Source organism: Anabrus simplex, chromosome 2 (assembly GCF_040414725.1).
Source record: "Anabrus simplex isolate iqAnaSimp1 chromosome 2, ASM4041472v1, whole genome shotgun sequence".
Lineage (NCBI taxonomy): Eukaryota > Metazoa > Arthropoda > Insecta > Orthoptera > Tettigoniidae > Anabrus > Anabrus simplex.
This window is the reverse complement of record NC_090266.1, coordinates 357156948-357176972: the sequence shown is the minus strand read 5'-3', so window position 1 is coordinate 357176972 and position 20025 is coordinate 357156948. Positions and strand designations below refer to the sequence as shown.

General features: G+C 39.1%; 1 protein-coding gene across 1 annotated transcript in view; it reads right to left on the bottom strand.

Annotated features, from left to right (window-relative positions):
* The window catches only part of Clk (circadian locomoter output cycles kaput protein Clock), a 938225-nt gene that overhangs the window by 323454 nt on the left and 594746 nt on the right, over window positions 1-20025 (bottom strand). The window lies entirely within an intron of this gene.

The following is a 20025-nucleotide window of genomic DNA, read 5'->3' as shown; positions in this document are numbered from 1 at the left end:
CCAAAGAATTGCAAGATTCTCTGGTACACAATTTGGCACAGACTTTCTTGTATTCCAATTTCCCGGATGACAGAATCATTTGTTCGCCTGGCTGTCCACGGTATTCGCAACATCCTTCTCCAACACCACATTTCAAAGGCGTTGATTCAGTTCCTCTCTTTAGTTTTTATGATCCAAGTTTCGCATCCATACAGGAAGATCAAGAACACAAGCGAATGGATTAATCTTTTCTTTGTATTCATAGATATTGCACTATCTTGCCAGATCATCTTTAAATTTGCCATAGCTGTACCGTCCTAGAATGATGCGATGTTTAATTTCTTTTTCACAGCTACTTATATCCTTGATTACTGAACCAAGATAAGGAAACTGACAGACTCTTTGGAGATTGTTCAGGTGCTGTGGCAGCTGAATCTATGAACCTTTGTTGACAATCATCAGTTTTGTCTTGCTCCAATTAATTTCCATGCCAAGATTGCGACTTTCCTGTTGTACATGATCCATTATCTTGACAAGCTCCAGTACACTGCTGGCTACAAGTGTGGTGTCGTCAGCAAAACGGAGGTTATTAAATCTCTTCTCACCAATTGAAAATCCTCCTTCCCAACTGTTGAGGGCATGCCTCATGATATATTCACCATAGATGTTAAACATTTGAGGTGATAAGATGCATCCTTGTCTCACACCTTTGGAGACTTTGAAACTTGATGACAGATCACCATCAACTCTGACTTCAGCCAAGTTGTTATCGTATAAGCCTTTCACATAGTAGAGTTTGAGGGATGTTACACCATTCAACACATTGTAAAATATATTAAATTTATTGGGCAAAGACCGGTTTCGACTCCCTTGGAGTCATCATCAGTTCTTGTTGAATATCAAATCAAGGGGAATCTGATAACAATCATCATTAGGGTTGCCCAAAATTACACACATATTGGCAATTGCAATTATGTGTGTAATATTTTATTATGATGTCTTATGTCAACCAATCGAGTTGTATGTAGGCAACCCTAATGATGATTGTTATCAGATTTCCCTTGATCTGATATTCAACAAGAAGTGATGATGACTCCAAAGGAGTCGAAAGCGGTCTTTGCCCAATAAATTTAATATATTTTACAATGTGTTGAATGGTGAAACATCCCTCAAACTCTATTATATTAGTTATACGTCAACACGGAAATGAAAATCATAACCTACGGTAAGCCTTTAATAAGCGAAATGAGATGAGATGGAATTCGCATTTCCTCTACAACACACCACGACTTCGGCCACAAAACACAAACAAAGGCCTTTTGGTAGTCAATGAAGCTCAGAAACAAAGGAATGTTGAATTCATGTAAATTTTCAACCAACTGATGAATATTTAGAATCTGTTCTCTAGTTCCTCATTCCTTGACAAAGCTAGCCTGTTCTGATGGGAGATGATATCTAATGTAGGGCTTCAAATTTTCATTTATGATATGCAATAATATTTTACTTGCATGTGATATTAGTGAGATGGTTCGATAATTCTGCAGTTCCCTTTTGATCCCTTTTTGAGAAGCGGAGTGAAGATGGAAATGAGCCAGTCTTGGGCCATACACCTCTATCCCATATCTTGTTACAGATGAAGTGCATTAAACGTACTCCTTCTTCTCCCATTTCCTTAATAATTTCCCCAGTAATACCATCACTTCCTGATGCTTTATGATTCTTCAGGTGTTTAATTACATCTTCTACTTCTCTCCTCAGTACTGAAGGATCTGGTTCTGAGTTAGATTGATTAGAGATGTACTTTTTGCAAACATTTCTGGTAGTCACATCTCTCTATAGATTTTCACAGTATCTTGTCCATCTTTCAATGGCCAGTTGTTTCTCTCCAATGTACCCTCCATCTTCATCTTCCACACCCATGAACGAGGCTTGAAGTCGCAGGTTATTTTCTTTACCTTCATAAAGAGATCACGGAGTTGACAGTGCTGCTTATGCAGTTCAATCTCTTCACAGATTTCATGAATCTCATTCGCCTTATCAAGTCTGCATTGCTTTTGAACCTTCCGAGATAGTGATGCATGCATCTGTAAATATTCATCAGTTTCATAAATGTTTCTTTTTAGCTGTTTCCTTTCCTCTATTAGCCTCAAAGTTTCGGCGCTTAACCATGGCTTCCTAGGAAATGAATTGTGTCCATGTATTTCCTTGCATGCACTAATCACAGCAGTCTTCAGGTTGTTCCATACCGAATCTGCAGTGTCAGTGGGATTTATTCCTAATGACTGTAGTTTGGGACGAATAGCCTCACCGAAGCTACATAGAGTTCTATCACCAAATTTAATTTCCCGTACCTTTGTTGTGGTTTTAAGTTTCAGTCGCATTCTCATGATGACAAGGATATGGTCTGAACCACATTCGCTGGGGCTGTACCTTAATTAAGGCCACGGCCGCTTCCTTCCAATTCCTAGGCCTTTCCTATCCCATCGTCGCCATAAGACCTATCTGTGTCGGTGCGACGTAAAGCCCCTAGCAAAAAAAAAAAATGAACCACATTCAGCACCAGGGTAACTTCTACTGTTTAAAACAGATGACTTCCAATGACTTCTGATCCGGATAAAATCAATTTGATTTCATACCCTGTCTCCAAGGGATATCCACGTATACTGGCGGTGAGGGTGATGTTGAAAGAGTGAATTGGTAACAACCATTTCCTTATATATATATAGAGTTGCAGAAGATGCTCTCTTCCATCATTTCTAGTCTCAAGTCCATATGGATCAACATGTAAAATAAGGTGGTTATCGGATGACATGTTACCAATCTTAGCACTGAAGTTACCTTGAATGATGAGAACTTCTCTTTGAGGAATGTTATCAATAAAGCATTCTAATTGACTGTAGAATTTGTCTATCTCATCTTCAGGGGCAGCATATGCTGCTGCATACACCTGTACAATATTTAATTTACAAGGTGGATAGTATCCAATGATTGCAGTACATAACTTCTGTGGAACGACGACCTCTACACCATTCCGACATTGATGATTATGTCTGGAGAAATATACTGTGTTACCATTGCTAGTGGTGAAATGCCCAGCACCTTTTCAGTGTGTCTCACACAGTCCCAAGATCTTCACACCATGTAGTGTCATTTCTCTCTCCACAATGGATAGTTTGCCAGTCTGTAATAAACCCCTCACATTCCAGGTTGCACATAATATCTCTCTGTGAAGCGAATATCTTCGATTTGAGGCTACTCTCAACCCCCCCACCTGGAGATCCAATTGGGGGACTTGAAACTCTGGAATTATATTTAATAGTAGGTACGAACATTAAGACCTTCCTCCGCCATCTAGATTATTCATTCTCTCAACTATTGCCTCATCTGCCTGCTGCGCCATTCCAAAGGTCACCTTCTCTGCCGAAGCAGCCATTATGGACTTCACCGTCACACTGGCAAGGGACCCTTACATGGGACTACCAGCTGGGTCAGCTGGACCAAGGTTTTTTAAAGAGGTGTGACTCCTCTATAACATGTAGCAAGAACTTACAGAACAGAATCAAGTGTGGGATGTGCTTAAAGTGGTTCCACTTAGACTGTGCTAAGGTGAAGACGGAAGATTGTCCGGACAACCTTTGGTTTTGTAAAATTTGTGACACTGTGGAAAATATGAGGGAAGCAATCAAGGCAAGAGACTTGAAAATAGAGATTCTAGAACAGAAGCGTGCAGAATTCGAAGAAACAATGAAAGCACAAATAGAAAATATCACAAAAAGAAACAAGGAAGCAGAATCTTATCAAATTCCTACAGCTGAACCAGGGCAGGAGAGTGATTCGATCAAAAAATTTCATGTAATGTACTGTCCCCGTTTCTACCATCAAGGTAATTTGCCCCAGACTAGTCAGCCGCTCCCAGGGGTGCTTACTTCGAACTATAATAAAATAATGCCCTAAAAATGCATAAACTCTGGAATGATGGGGAACATACAAGTAATATACACACGCTGAGGACAACTAAAAGCTATAAATAAAGTACGGCAAAGTACGACATCAGCTTTTGGACGAAAATCTGTTTATTAAAGTAAACAAGGAAAATATGAAAAAAAATGAAAAAAAAATTGCAAAAGGTATCGAATGATCCAAATTTTTACATAACTCAAGAATTTTTTATGATGATGATTGTTGTTAAAGGGGCCTAACATCTAGGTCATCGGCCCCTAATGGCAAGAAATGAGACAATGTAAAAACAATTAAAAATCCAGAATCCTCCACTGACCAGAATTCAAAACATGAGGGCGAAGAATGAATGGATGGATATGAAGTTAAAACAAATCAGTGGATCCGACCCGCAATGCCCCACATTCCCAGAAACTAGCGTTAAACAATAGTATTACTGCCCATGGGACTGCTTCTAAAGCACAATACTGAATTGATGATGCTTGTAGTCAAAAAGGGTCCAAAATCCAGGTCATCGGCCCCTCATAATGGTACTTATCACTAGGAAAGTATTGCGGTACTAATCAAAAGTAGTGTAGACTCGCGGTAGGCCACACATTATGGTACTATTCACAGGTAATGTAATGCGCACATGTAACACAGACCTATGGTGTTTAGCACATTGCGTTGCTATTTACAGGCAACACAAATCTATGGCGTTCCTCACATAAGTGGACTAACCGCAGGGACTCGCACTATCCTGTGGTGTTCCCCACATAGTGGGTACTAGGCATAGGCAAGGCAAAACCATAGTGCCGCTCATCCCATGGTGTTGCTCATATAGGGGTACGAATCACAGGTACTGTAAAATGCGTCCTGAGCCACACACTGTCGCTACTAATCACAAACCTATTTTGTACCTAACATAGTGGTAATATGTGCAAGTAAAAGTGACCCATGGTGTTCCCTGCATGATGGTACTAATACAAGTGGTCTTATGGTTCTAATTTGATCATACCTTGGTCGCTCCTTTTAGTCGTCTCTTACGAAAGGCAGGGGATATTATGGGTGTATTATTCGTCCGCGTTGCCCACCCACAGGGGGTTGTGTGTTTGGTCCGCAAGAGGTATTTTATTTCCCTCAAGTCCACCGGCAAGCTGGTTAGGACACCTCCTATCCGCCACCTGGGGCGCGCCATGTGGGAGTATCACCTCTCCCCCTGCTACGCCAGCATAGTAGGTTCGTGGTCAGAATTTTTCTTTCAGCTTGATAAAGCCCATCTTGAGAATCAAGAAATATATTACAAATATACAATGTATGCCAACACACATATTTAACATATCAAAGTTTCATTAATTTTACACCTTGGGCTTACGTGCTCGCACCACGCTCTTGGCTTTACCTTTTTGATAACACTTTGAACTGTAGATGAGTACGTTCCCCTTTCCTGCACACTTGACATTGTAGTGGGGGTTCCTAACTTTAAGAAAGGACGTGATTTAATGCGCAAAGGGGAGACAAAAACTAATCTAACTGTACAATATAAACAAGCTGAGTAGTAAAACATCCTATGCACAAATATATACACCCTGAATCATGAGCAATCTCATTATCACAACAAAATACAGTGGATCGGAAGCACACACTACAATATCACATAAATGGCAAATATACACAATCAAATACACAAAAACATGATGTCATATTTTCCAGGGCTCACCAAGAAAGCATGCGACATTCAACTCTCATTCACTCAAAGTCTCAATGGAAAACATACATACATACATACATACATACATACATACATACATACATACATTATCATTATAGACTGTTATGCCTTTAAGCGTTCAGTCTGCAAGCCTCTGAGAATTTACTAAACGTCGCCACAATCCTCGATTTGCAACTAGTGTTGTGGCCTCATTTAGTTCTATACCTCTTATCTTTAAATCGTTCGAAACCGAGTCTAACCATTGTCGTCTTGGACTCCCTCTACTTCTCTTACCCTACATAACAGAGTCCATTATTCTCCTAGGTAACCTATCGTCCTCCATTCACCTCAAATGACCCCACCACCGAAGCCGGTTTATGCGTACAGCTTCATCCATCGAGTTCATTCCTAAATTAGCCTTTATCTCCTCATTCCGAGTACCCTCCTGCCATTGTTCCCACCGGTTTGTACCAGCAATCATTCTTGCTACCTTCATGTCTGTTACTTCTAACTTATGAATAAGATATCCTGAGTCCACCCAGCTTTCGCTCCCGTAAAGCAAAGTTGATCTGAAAACAGACCGATGTAAAGATAGTTTCGTATGGGAGCTGACTTCCTTCTTACAGAATACTGTTGATCGCAACTGCAAGCTCACTGCGTTAGCTTTACCACACCTTGATTCAATCTCACTTACTATATTACCATCCTGGGAGAACATACAGCCTAAATACTTGAAATTATCCATCTGTTCTAGCTTTGTATCACCAATCTGACATTCGATTCTGTTGAATTTCTTACCTACTGACATCAATTTAGTCTTTGAGAGGCTAATTTTCATACCATACTCATTGCACCTATTTTCAAGTTCCAAGATATTAGACTGCAGGCCTTTGGCACAGTCTGCCATTAAGACCAAGTCGTCAGCATAGGCCAAACTGCTTACTACATTTCCACCTAACTGAATCTCTCCCTGCCATTTTATACCTTTCAGCAGATGATCCATGTAAACTACGAACAGCAAAGGTGAAAGATTACAGCCTTGTCTAACCCCTGTAAGTACCCTGAACCAAGAACTCATTCTACCATCAATTCTCACTGAAGCCCAATTGTCAAGATAAATGCCTTTGATTGATTTTAATAATCTGCCTTTAATTCCATAGTCCCCCAGTATAGTAAACATCTTTTCCCTCGAACCCTGTCATATGCTTTCTCTAGATCTACGAAATATAAACACAACTGCCTATTCCTCTCGTAGCATTTTTCAATTACCTGGCGCATACTGAAAATCTGATCCTGACAGCCTCTCTGTGGTCTGAAACCACACTGGTTTTCATCCAACTTCCTCTCAACGACTGATCGCACCCTCCCTTCCAAGATGCCAGTGAATACTTTGCCTGGTATACTTTTTTTTTTGCTAGGGGCTTTACATCGCACCGACACAGATAGGTCTTATGGCGACGATGGGATGGGAAAGACCTAGGAGTTGGAAGGAAGCGGCTGTGGCCTTAATTAAGGTACAGCCCCAGCATTTGCCTGGTGTGAAAATGGGAAACCACGGAAAACCATCTTCAGGGCTGCTGATAGTGGGATTCGAACCTACTATCTCCCAGATGCAAGCTCACAGCCGCGCGCCTGGTATACTAATCAATGAGATACCTCGATAGTTGTTGCAATCCTTCCTGTTCCCTTGATTATAGACAGGTGCAATTACTGCTTTTGCCCAATCTGAAGGTACCTTACCAACACTCCATGCTAATCTTACTACTCTATGAAGCAATTTCATCCCTGCCTTCCCACTATACTTCACCATTTCATGTCTAATTTCATCTATTCCTGCTGCCTTATGACAATGGAGTTTTTTTTACCATCCTCTCCACTTCCTCAAGCGTAATTTCACCAACATCATTTTCCTCCTCCCCACGAGCTTGGCTGTTAGCAACACCACCAGGATGATTTCCTTTTACATTGAGAAGATGTTCAAAATATTCCCTCCACCTCTCCAGTGATTCCCTGGGATCTATTATGAGTTCACCTGAATTACTCAAAACACTGTTCATTTCCATTTTCCCTCCCTTCCTAAGATTCTTTATTACTGTCCAGATAGATTTCCCTGCTGCTTGACCTAGCCTTTCCAGGTTATTACCAAAATCCTCCCATGACTTCTTTTTGGATTCACCAACTATTTGTTTCGCTCTGTTTCTTTCATCTACGTACAAATCCCTGTCTGCCTCAGCCCTTGTTTGGAGCCATTTCTGATAAGCCTTCTTTTAATGTTTAAAGGCTGCTCTCACTTCATCATTCCAGCAAGATGTTTGCCTTTTCCCATCTTTACACACAGTTGTTCCTAGGCATTCCCTTGCTGTTTCTACTACAGCATCCCTGTATGCCACCCATTCACTTTCTATATCCTGAACCTGCTTACTGTCTACTGTTCAAAACTTCTCACTAATCATATCCAAGTACTTCTGTCTAATTTCCTCGCCCTGGAGATTTCGGACAGATTTCACTTTATCTGCCCTAGGCCTAGCGATACTTAGTTCACTACAGATCAGACAGTGGTCTGTATCATCGAAAAATCCCCGGAAAAATCGTACATTCCTAACAGATTTCCTGAATTCAAAGTCTATTAAGATATAGTCTATTATGGATCTGGTACCCCTAGCCTCCCATGTGTAGCGGTGAATAGCCTTATGCTTGAAGAATGTATTCGTAACAGCTAAACCCATACTAGCACAGAAGTCCAGCAAACGCTTCCCATTCCCATTAGCTTCCATATCTTCCCCACATTTACCAATCACCCTTTCGTATCCTTCAGTTCTATTCCCAGCTCTCGCATTGAAATCGCCCATTAGCACTATTCTATCCTTGCTGTTGACCCTGACCACGATGTCACTCAATGCTTCATAAAACTTGTCAACTTTATCCTCATCTGCACCCTCACATGGTGAATACACAGACACAATTCTTGTCCTAATTCCTCCAACTGACAAATCTACCCACACCATTCGCTCATTTACGTGCCTAACAGAAACTATGTTGCGTGCAATGGTATTCCTGATAAAGAGTCCTACCCCAGACTCTGCCCTTCCCTTTCTAACACTCGTCAAGTACACTTTATAATCTCCTATCTCTTCCTCATTATCTCCCCTTACCCGAATATCACTTACTCCTAGCACATCCAGATGCATCCTCTTTGCTGACTCAGCCAGTTCTACCTTCTTTCTTCCATAAGCCCCATTAATATTGATAGCTCCCCCATCAAATTCCATTTCATTCGCCAAGTTGTTTCCAAGGAGTCCCTCGCCTGTCAAATGGGAGTGGGACTCCATTACTCCCATAGGTCCGAGGCTTGCTTAAAATGTTCTGAGCTCGGTAAATTCATGAAGCAGGATGCTACCCTACCTGCACATAGTCCAAGTGAGGATCTCTCCTCTAACGGGTTATGGACCACCGGTGAATTGTATAGTCCTAGCCGCCTGAGCACAAGGAGGGCCACGACTCAGAATATGTTCGAGATGCCCACTCCCATTCCATAGCAGCTGGTATCCCGACTCTCAGGACCACTTACTAGGCCACTCAGCCGTTGCCCATGGTTCACGAACTAGGACGTGACTACAGTAACCCACAAACATGAACCAAAATATAAGGAAACATAAATTTACACTTTAAGAAACACATTGTAACCGTACAACAGGGTTAGAGATTCCATTCAGTATTTTTATTATTATTATTATTATTATTATTATTATTATTATTATTATTATTATTATTATTAACCCGATTCATTAGATTTTATATTCTGTTTCTCATCACTTAGACTGTAATAATTAGGTATCACGTATATTATTGTAATTAATCATAGGTTAAGTGAAATTTGTTTGTAATTATTCTGTATTGTAGTAAGTGAGATTTGTTGGTTTCATATAGTAAGGGTGTGGCTTATAACTCTGGCTAGATGAGCTGGCATAGTATTTTGCAATCGAGGCTATGTTTAACTGAGAATGTTATGTGCAAGTAGATTTCCCGGTGACGCATTCAACTTAGTCATCTGCAATCCGCTTGGGCACGCTTAGACAACACTTGACTGATGACATCAGTGCGTGGGCACGTGATTGCGACCAAGTGTCAGTATTCGCCAGCTACTGTATGTTGAAGTGGAAGGGATGAACAGAGAGTAGGGAGATGAGTCGTCATCGCGAGGTTATATAAGTCGAGGCGACGGTGGTGAGAGGTATTCAGATCATATCGTGCAGATCATATGTAACAGTCAGATGTAAAAAATGGAAGAAGTGGTCTTAGAGTGATGGTCAGAGCTAAGAGTTGTGTTTTCAAGAGGTCTTGTAATAATCGAGGAGGTCTACAAGTGGTGATTGTATCCGAGCAGAGACGGGTACTATGCTGATAAAGAAACATCATCTTCTTGTGAGGATGGACTTCACAAGATGTTTCAATAATATTTTCCAATTACTTATAATATATTGAGTGGACGTAATTACATTGGAGCTCTCTACACGCGTACATTTTGATTTTCTGTCAAAGATGGCGACTACTGTGTGTGAGTCTGTGATATCCGTAGTAGATAATGGTGTGAGATGCAGTGAAAAATGTGGCAAATGCAGAAGAGTAGTTAAAAATGGGATTCTGTGTCGTAAGTGTGATGAATGGTACCATTTTCATTGTGCAAATATTGTAAATAGGACTGATATTGAAGAAAGTGAGTGGCTGTGTTCCGAGTGTAAACAAACTGATAGTGAGGCAGAACAACAAGAAAGAGAGACTTATGAAACTATAATTAAGATTTTAGGAGTGCTATAAGAGGACTTATGCGCTCTGAAACATGAAAATGAATGCTTAAAGGACAGAATAAAGAAACTGGAAGATAAAGAAGACATTGGAGAAGAAAGATCGCCGTGGACGGAAGTGACGCGTGGCCATTTTAGGCCTAATGTTAAACATATGGGAGAAACTACGTACAACTTAAAACCGGGAAAAAACTCTTTGCAGTGCCAAAATAGATTTCAGTTATTGCAGCAAGTTCAAGAAGAAGACACACCAAGTTTTCCAAATAATTTTAAATCCAGTGGAGGTAAGAAAACCAACCGAAAGTCAAGATCGCCAAAGATTCATCTCTACGCAGACAGTCAAGGGCGGGGTATAGCAGAAGGCATCAAGGATGAGCTGCAGAATCCAGAGACCGAGGTTTTAGGACTAATAAAACCAGGTGCCAAAACCGAAGACGTCCTTTCAAGTTGTGATCCTGTGTCAGAGAAGGACAATTATGTGGTGATTGTGAGTGGTACAAATGACATTGCTGCAAATGAAGGTGAGGAACTAATTATGGCTCTCAGAGGTAAGATTTCCAAACTACCTGACTCAAAAGTAATTGTAGTAAATGTGCCACCCAGGTATGACCTTTTAGAGGACTCATGTGTGAACAAAGCTGTACATGATGTAAATATAAAAATCAAGAGATTATGTAAGAGTTTTAGAAATGTCTATGTAGTAGATACTTTAGGTCTTGGCAGGCAAATGTTCACTAGACATGGGTTACATCTAAATGGTAATGGAAAAGCAACTCTCTGTAGACAAATTGCTACAATTATCAACAGAGATTTGCAAACTAATCGGTACTTAAGAAAACCCATACCACTAAACTGGCACATACAGGGAAACTTGCCAGAAAACCCAGACCCTTAAATCAAGATCTATGTACAAGGACCTGGGTTCCAGGGAAGTTCTCAACTCATGAGTCAAACGTTACCCAATTGCAACAGTCAAGTTTTAGGGAGGAAGGAGGTCTGAGATTGCTCTTGGTAAACTGTCAGAGTGTAGTAAATAAACAATTAAAATTCGGTACATTGATGGAATCTTATGAGACGGATGTGGTGATAGGAGTGGAATCGTGGTTGAGAGAAGGGGTGGGTAATACAGAAGTATTTCCAGAAGGGTATACAGTCTATCGTAGAGACCGAGGAGATAAAAAAGGAGGAGGGGTATTTATTCTGGTGAAGGAAACTTATTGTTCGCATGAATGGTTTACTGATGAAAGGGATGAAATATTAGGGATAAAATTAGTTTGTGATAATATGAAGGAGGTGGGAATTATAGGAACATATAGGCCTGGAAGAGAGGAAAGAGATACGGAAATATTTGAGAAAATAATAGATTATACTCATAAAAACAATAATGATACGGTAATAATTGGGGGAGATCTAAACTTGCCTGAAGTTGAATGGAATGGAGCTGCAAGTGAAGCCCATGAACAGAAACTGGCAAATAAGTTAATTTGGGAGGGAGGATTTACACAAGTAGTACAAGAACCAACTCGTCTCAATAACTTGCTAGATGTATTCTTGGTTAAACCATGGGAAATTGTTGATAAAACTGAGGTAACTGAAGGAATAGGTGACCATAAAGCTGTAATAATGGATGTAGGACTCGTACCAAAAATGCTTAATAAGAGGGTCACAAAAGACAAGAAATTATACAGAAAAACTAAAGTTGATGAATTTGGGACTTACCTTAAATCACAATTCAGTTGTTGGATAAGTGAAGGGAATAATGTGGATACACTTTGGGCTAAATTTAAAGGAATCATTTGGGAAGGAGAGAAGAGATTTGTACCTGTTAAGAAGGGTAAAATGACCTCAGACCCTGTTTATTACACAAGGGAAATAAGAAAATTAAAAAGAAAATGTAGAATAGTAAACAGGAAAATCAAAGAAGGTAGGGAGAATAGAGAAACTAGAAAACAACTAATGAGGGAACTGAATAGAGTGAAAAAGGAAGCAAAAGAGAATTATATGAATGGCATTCTTCAAGAGGGTAATGACCACAAAGGGAAATGGAAAAAGCTGTATTCATATATTAGGAATCAAAAAGGAAAAGGAATCCAAATTCCTACAATGGTGGGAGAAGGGGGTGAACACTATTTAACAGATACTGAGAAAGCAAACCTCTTTAGTAGGGAATTCCGAGATTCAGTAGAAGATTGTCAGGACTTGGAAACCGTAACAGAAGATAGAGAGAGAGAGACACAGAGGGAAACAAGAAGCTTCTCATTCACAAATGAAGATATTTTCAGAGAAATCCAACTGCTTCAGCAAGGAAAAGCAGCAGGAAGTGATCAAATTACTGGGGAGGTATTAAAGACAATGGGGTGGTATATAGTGCCTTATTTAAAATTTCTCTTTGACTATGTCATAAATAATAGTGTGATAATAAAGGAATGGAAGGAATCTATAATAATACCAATTTATAAAGGAAAGGGTGATAAAAGGAAACCAGAGAACTACAGACCAATCAGCCTGACCAGTATAGTTTGTAAAATACTGGAGAGTTTAATAGCAAAGTACATCAGAGGGATATGTGATGATAAAAATTGGTTCATGAGGAGCCAGTATGGATTTAGAAAGAAATTTTCTTGCGAGGCACAACTGGTGGGATTTCAGCAGGACATATCAGATCAGTTAGATTCAGGAGGCCAGTTAGATTGCATAGCCATAGATCTTTCCAAAGCCTTTGATAGAGTGGAACATGGAATATTATTAAAGAAATTGGAGGGAATAGGATTGGACGTAAGGGTTATACGTTGGATAAGAACATTTCTAAATTCAAGGGTTCAGAAAGTCAAAGTAGGAAATAATATATCACAGGAAGAGAAAGTCTGGAAGGGAATTGCACAGGGTAGTATAATCGGTCCGTTACTTTTCTTAATATACGCAAATGATTTAGGGAACAATATAACATCGAAAATAAGATTGTATGCAGATGACATAATTGTTTATAGGGAAATAAATAACATTGAGGATTGTTCAGAATTACGAAGGGACCTTGACAGTATCCAGGAATGGGCTGAAGAAAATAATATGAAGATTAATGGAGCCAAATCAACTGTTACAACTTTTACAAACAGGAGCTTTAAAACTGAATTTGAATATACTTTGGATGAGGTAGTTATCCCAAAAGATGGCAAGTGCAAATACTTAGGTGTGAGATTTGAAAGTAATTTGCACTGGAAGGGTCATGTTGATGACGTTGTTGGGAAAGCATACAGATCGTTACATGTCATAATGAGGCTACTTAAAGGATGCAACAAAGAATTAAAAGAAAAATGTTACTTAAGTATGGTTCGTCCATTATTGGAATATGCAAACAGTGTTTGGGATCCTCACCAAGAATACCTAATAAGAGAACTAGATGGTGTGCAGAGGAAAGCAGCAAGGTTTGTAACAGGGGATTTCAGGAGAAAGAGTAGTGTATCAGAAATGTTAAAGGAACTTGGGTGGGAAACTTTAAATAAGAGAAGGGAGAAAAGTAGACTTATAGGATTATATAGAGCCTATACAGGAGAAGAAGCATGGGGAGATATCCGTGAGAGGCTTCGGTTGGAAAATAATTATATTGGTAGAACTGACCACAAGTACAAAATTAGAAGGAATTTTAGCAGAAGTGATTGGGGTAAATTTTCTTTCATTGGGAAGGGCGTGAAGGAGTGGAACAGTTTACCAGGGGTAGTGTTTTATCCTTTTCCAAAATCTGTACAGATATTCAAGAAGAGAATAAACAACAACAGAGATAATAAATTAAATGTTAGAGGGCATTCGACCAGTGCAGGATATTGTAAATAATAAATGTGTGTGATTAAATTAATTCCATCCCCCGGTCTAAGGAGTTTGGACAGCCCAAGTAGGGGACTGCCTGTAGGGGTGAAGTACAGTGGGGACTTCGAGGGCCCTGGGACCGCTACGGTAGCTGTGAAGGCCCTTCAGGAACTCTGAAAAGTGGTGGCAAAAGGGGCTCTGGTTAAGACGCAGCAGGTCGTTATGCTACTTAGGTTCCAAAATGGGTAAAATATAAATATGTAAATAAATTCAACGTTAATTTTAATCTTATACCAGTTGTTTAGTATTATTAGAAGTAATTTCACATACCGTACTGTATATGAGTTGACTATGTTTGTAAGATATTATAAGTAGAATTTTGTAAACAATATAAATTTATTAAGGATGATGTGTGTGTTTAATAGAAAAAATTATTAGCGTAAATTGTATAATGTTGTATTCTAGGAAAAATTTTCTTCGTCTCCTGTTAATTTAAAATTTAGTGCTTGACAATAATGTATTTTAGTGTACCATTTGCCACCGAGGTAGACACCTCATTTGCAAATAAAGAGATTTTGATTGATTTTGACATGGTATGTAGGCCAACTCCTTGTTATATAAGAAGATAACAGCAGACGGCTCCCGACTTCAGCTCATAGGTTTTCCCTGGAATTTCAAGTTCAACATCGTTGTATGCAGACATCAGGTAATTAAAGCATCAGACATGTTATGCATTCATAACATGAAGAAGAATGTAATCAGCGGCGATATCACATCTCACTTCAAGTTCATGCCAATACCTTTTTTTGTTTAGATTAAATTTTCTTTTTATTAGTACCGCAAATCTCACTATATATATTTTTTTTGTTAAATTAAAAGACGTCAATGATTGTTCATTGTGACGTAAATTATAGTCATAAACTCAGTTTTATTTTAATTATAATAAGTGATTCCAGTTCCATGTACAATCCTCAATTGTGGAAATGCAACAGTAATTTAATATTGTCCTGATCCATATGCCTGTATATTGCCAAATATGTGAGTTTATCACCTCACGCCTTGAGATAATTGATATAAGAGGTATGCTCTACCGAATTTCGTTGTTTTTCTTAAAAAAGCCACTGGCGCTCAAACAAATGTTATGTATATTGTGTGGAAGGTATGAAGGTATAAGAGTAGTGGTTGGAGTAGCCACAACATCCCATTCAACGCAGGTTCCTGAAATAAATTATATGACACAAATTCATAAAGAAAACAGAGTAGGCTTTAATTTTCAACACATATTTCAATGTTGGTTCCTGAAAATGATTACATGACATAAAATATTGCTCAGCACGGTTATATTACAAAAGAAAATTCACTGCAACAATCGTAGAGACATGAACAAAAAACCACAGAATCATCATGAAGCATAGGCTGCTCATATAAAACTCTCCTTGGTAGACAAACATATCACCCTCGCCAACACAGGGCGGAATGACTCAAAGCGGAGATTCAGTCTCCCCAAATAATGCAGCAAATATCAAAAACACAGGGTCCAACCCTTTAGACACGCTGCTAACCAGTCTACGCGAGGCAAGTCACACAAACAAGAAAATGCAGGCCTTCCAGAATGAGGAACGCATCTTCTTACTCAAAATCACACTAAGCCATATCACATGTCCTAAAGTTGCCGAAACTGAATAAGTATATAAAATGATGTCATCTAACATAGCATGAAAAGAAACAAGCCCGCGCTGGTCACAAAATCGAAGCACTAGCGCTCGTAAAGTTAAACATGTATAATACAGTGGTCAACTCTGTAATAATATCATAATCTGAAACTAAGAAATTGCCACATAGACAATTGATCATGTCTGAACATCTGAAAGTTACTGAAATATCTCTATTCTTACCACTCGAGAAACTCGCATAAATAATAATAATAAATTTACAGAAAAATGTATTCTAATATTTGGAACTTGAAATATGAAACTGCGTTCACGGAACTCATGAATCAAACACTAATTTACACTCATCTTGACATTCAAATAGTCAAGAAGATGATGCTATCAAAATTTTTGGATCGAAACTCCACCATCTCACACATACTCATTCACACATCTTGCAAGAAAACCCAGAAATCGTGACAGCATGTTTCCGTACACTTTGAGCTCCCATTAATACTTTAATCTAGTCCTTCCTGACTTTAATTTGAATCCTTATTTACACTTACATTAAAGCCCCGAGACGTACACTGCGTCTCAAACATCAAAGCAAAATAAATGAGGCTGGAAGAAGAAACTGACTCGTGAAAGAAATGACGCTAACAACTCAGCAACAAAAAAAAAAAAAAAAAAAAACAAAACCTGAATAGAATGAAAGGCAAGCTGCGACCTTATGCAATCAGTCCACATTTACATTACAATTATATTTACATTAACAAGCTTCCTAACATTTACTTTAAATAGGATGTAGTCCTTCCAAACAAAAGCTAAATTTACTGAAATTAAATGTCAAACTAACCAATCCCCTTTTGCAACATTAAAACATGTTCACACTCACATAATTACACTGACAATTCTGTACTCATCTATTTCGTTGACTTAACGCCGCCTGCCTTCGGGACAGCCGGCACCCCATCGTTTTAGCCAGCCATATTGAAAGTGGTGCTTTCAGTAAAGAACCGGGTCAGCCCTGGGGTCTCCATCCTCCTGGCACTGAAGTGGTGATCTCGTAGTCTCTGTCGCTGCTTCTGGATGTTGTTTAAAACATCCTCTTGTTCATGGTGTAGAAAACTGGGTGAAGATTAACCCACCAGTTACTAGAATACTACAGCCGGATTAATTTCCACTGACCATGAAACCAGTTGCCAATCAGTTGTGGAACAACTTATCTAATCCTGTAACTAGGTCAAATATTTCCCATTTAAATGCAGGACTGGAAATTACTGAATTTGATGTCCTCGTAAAATCTGTTTACACCGGCAAGCTACTAAACATTGAATGACTATCTGGAAACTGTTCTTCCCTCCAGAAATCAAAAAATAAAAGCCATTCTCAAAGTTTAACATAAAACCCATTCTCAAAGTTTAACATATTGAATAAGTGAAATGCAGACTGAGCACTAAAGTTCAAGTCCCCACACGATCGAGAAACATAAGTTCTGACCTGCACTCGCGTAAATAATACTTCTCTCGATGTTACTTGTACAGAATCTCACCAAATAATAGAGTAGCTAGCCCATGCGCTTATCGCTTTTATTAATTCCTCCTCTCGTACACTGTTGTATCCTCGATCGGGGCCATCACTCGCATAGATGACAAAATGACAGTGATGCTATCATATCATTGGTCCAGCACCTCGCGATCGTGATGCGTACTTAAAATGAATATTTCCAGCTCTTCTAGCCTCTTGCCGAGCCTCCGAAAAGTTTTCTGTTGGTCTGGCCATTGGAGTTCTATTGTTTCCTTGTTCTGCTTTGTGTACGTTATGTTGAAATTCCACCTTGTAAACTTAGCTGGTGAGCAAATAAACCCGAGCTCCCAGCTCCCTGCAGAAATTGCAACATGTACTGCTGGATGTAGATGTTCCCTGCCATAACTGAGACTTATATAAAATAAAATCTTCTTTATACGTTCAAACAGATGATTGATTAATTAAATGAGCATTTCAATAAGGGCTCACTACTCATCATGGGTGACTCGCTGATATACTGGAGTGGTGATATTTCAAGCAGGACAGGAGAAGAGGTGCAATTTTCTCAGCAGGTTGAACGACTGGAAGATAGCAACGATATGCAAAGTGTTAGTGCTTCATACAGGGACCAATGATCTTAGAAGAAAGTTGTCAGTGGACTATTTAATGAGTGAGGTGTACGAACTGGCGAGTGCAGCTAAGAAAAAGTTTAAGAATGCGAAGGTAATACTTAGTGGCGTTGTGCAAAGGAAGGATGTACCTCTACGGCGGATGAAGGATTTGAATCCCTGGATGGACTGGGTGTGTCAGCAGTTGGACTTGGAGTATGTGGAGATGGATTGCTGGATAGGAGACCAGGAATTCATGCGGGATGAACTGCACCTGAACAGGCGAGGCTCCTACAAGTTAGGAAACCTACATGAGAGAAAAGTTCATGGATTAATGGCCATCAACATAGTTTTAGAAAAGGTTTCTCCTGCAAGAGCCAGATATTGTCGCTCTTTCAATATATTAGCGAGTCGTTAGACAAAGGTGTGCAAGTTGATGCTATTGTAACTGATTTTGCTAGAGCATTTGATATAGTACCACATAACATTCTGATCCGAAAATTGGTGGAACCAAACATTGATAAATGGGTAGTTCTGTGGATCTGGGAATTTTTGACAGATCGCACGCAGAGGGTAAAGGTGGGAAGTAAATACTCTGATGAAGTTACTAGAACGTCGGGAGTGGTACAGGGTAGTGTTATAGGGTCACTCCTATTTACGGCATTTATCAACGATCTGCCAAACGAAATTTAAAGTGCATGCAGATGGTTTGCGGACGACTGCGTAATATGCAGAAAAACACAAAGTAATAGCGATGATAGGTTATTACAAGCCTATATAAATATACTCCATAAGTCGAAACTTGAAAATAAAATGAAAATAAATTCTCAAAAATGCAGTATCATAAGAATGGGAAATAAACATAGGAATGGGGACTTTCAATACTGCCTTGGATCGGCACTCTGGTTGAGAGTGACCCATGCAAGTACCTAGGAATCCATATAAAGAGAGATCTAAAATGGGACACGCACGTAGGGAGTGCAATTAGCAAAGCGTGCAAGTGCTTATACTTCGTGATGAGGGTGTTAAAGAGCAGTTCCCAGGCTAAGGCCTATATATCACTCATTAGGTCAGTCCTGGAATATGGAGAAACCGTATGGGATCCATACCAAACAGGACTCATTAAGGAACTTGAGAAGGTGCAGTGAAAGGCTACAAGATTCATGCTTAATGATTTCAATCCTAGAAGTAGTGTGTCAAATATGATCGAAAAACTTGGGTGGGAGACACTGGGGACTAGAAGGAAATGAACACGGTTATGTGCCATGTAAAATGCTTACATGAATAAGCTAGCTTGGGGAGAGTTGAACAGTCGATTAGAAAAGCCCTGTTACATAAGCAGGACAGATCATCAGCATAAGGTAAAAGGTAGATAGCAGAAAACTAACTAGGATAAATATTCGTTTGTAAATAGGGGAATTGATGACTGGAATGCATTACCTGCAGCTGCCTTAGAGCATTTTCCCAAAAATGTAAAATGCTTCAAGAATAGACTCCAGCATTCTGAAAATTGTGCATAAATTTCTATGTGATGGTGTAATATTTTAATGCACTGTAAATTGTAGTATTAAGACATATGAATTATTTAAGACATGTGTGAATTTGTATATGAATGTGCTGTATTAACAATGCTAAGGTAATAGCTAGTAACTGGACTGCTCAGTCTACTATAAGTCATAGTGTAAAATTTTGAAATACTTAAGGTATGTGTGAATTTGTATATGACAGTATTGTAATGTTAAGCTAGTAGTAAGCTCTACCTATAGTATTGTAAGCTGTAGTATTATGCACTGGAAATACTGAAGTTAAATGTGAATTTGTATATGAAAATGCTGAATTTAGAATGTTAAACTAGTAGTATTTCTTATAATATTTTGTTTCCATGGAACTGATTGTTGTACTCTTGTTGTAGTTGTTGTTTTTTGTTGTTGTTGGGTGATTACGTTTTAACTTTATTATCACACTACTATAAGTGATCATTGCCACCAGGATATTTTCCAATTGTGATGTAT